We start from the raw sequence: 246 nt of genomic DNA on the forward strand, positions 1-246 counted from the left end.
CTCTGTCTGTCTCTCTCCACAGTGAGAGCTCACACCCTATGGCAAAACTAAAAAAACAAACAAACAAACAAACAAACAAACAAAAAAACAAACAACTGTCCTCAAGATGGATACTGCAAGGTCTCTTCTCAGGGCCGTGGAGGCTGGAGTAACTGGGGAGGAGGTGAGACGGAGCTCGGATAGACCCTGATTGCTCTGTGGACCCCACACTCTCTCACTGTCCCCGCCCCTCGCCGTTTGTTCCCC

This window comes from Tupaia chinensis, unplaced genomic scaffold (genome assembly GCF_000334495.1).
Source record: "Tupaia chinensis unplaced genomic scaffold, TupChi_1.0 Scaffold000176_1, whole genome shotgun sequence".
NCBI lineage: Eukaryota > Metazoa > Chordata > Mammalia > Scandentia > Tupaiidae > Tupaia > Tupaia belangeri.